Here is an 826-nt window from a genome sequence, read left to right as displayed (position 1 = left end):
AGGGGTCTCCTGAGTCTCCCTGGGTCAGTCTTTCTTGTGTTCCCTTTTAGCGATAGTGAGTCGTCGTGTTGGGGGCCCTCCACCTCTGCGTCGGGCTTTTTTAGAGTTTCCTTTTAGCGTTTTGCCGTAGTGTTCGTTTGGGGTGTCATCCACATGCGTCGGCCTTTTTAAAGTGTTCCTTTTAGGTTTGCCGTGAGTCGTCGTCTGGGGGGGTCGTCATCCTCATCGTCGGTCTTTCTTAGAGTGTTTCCCTTTTTGCTTTAGCCGTAGCGTCGTCTTTGGGGTCGTCATCCATCAGCGCAGCGTTCTTAGAGGTTTCCTTGTAGCGTTTTTGGGGGGTCGTCTCTTTGGGGGCCGTCATCATGTGTCAGTCTTTTTCGAAGTTCCTTTTTGCGTTAGCCGTGAGTCGTGTCTTTTGGGGGCGTCATCCGGGGTGTCGGTCTTTTTAGAGTATTCCTTTTAGCGTTTGCGGAGTCATCTCTTGGGGGGCGTCATCCAGGAGCGTCGGGGCTTTTTAAGGTTCCTTTTAGGTTTAGCCGGAGTCGTCGTCTTGGGGGGGCGTCATCCATCATGCGTCAGTCTTTTTTAAGTTTCCTTTTTGCGTTAGCCGTGAGTCATCGTCTTGGGGGGCATCATCCCGGGGCGTCGGTCTTTCTTAGAGTGTTCCTTTTAGCGTGCCGTGAGTATCGTCTTTGGGGGTCGTCATCAGTGTCAGTCTTTCTTAGAGTGTCCTTGTAGCGTTAGCCGGAGTCATCGTCTTGGGAGTCGTCATCATGTTTCATCTTTAGTCTTTTTCCGGGGGCGTCATCATGTGTCAAATCAAGGG

This window comes from Penaeus monodon, chromosome 28 (assembly GCF_015228065.2).
Source record: "Penaeus monodon isolate SGIC_2016 chromosome 28, NSTDA_Pmon_1, whole genome shotgun sequence".
Lineage (NCBI taxonomy): Eukaryota > Metazoa > Arthropoda > Malacostraca > Decapoda > Penaeidae > Penaeus > Penaeus monodon.
This window is presented reverse-complemented; position numbering follows the sequence as displayed.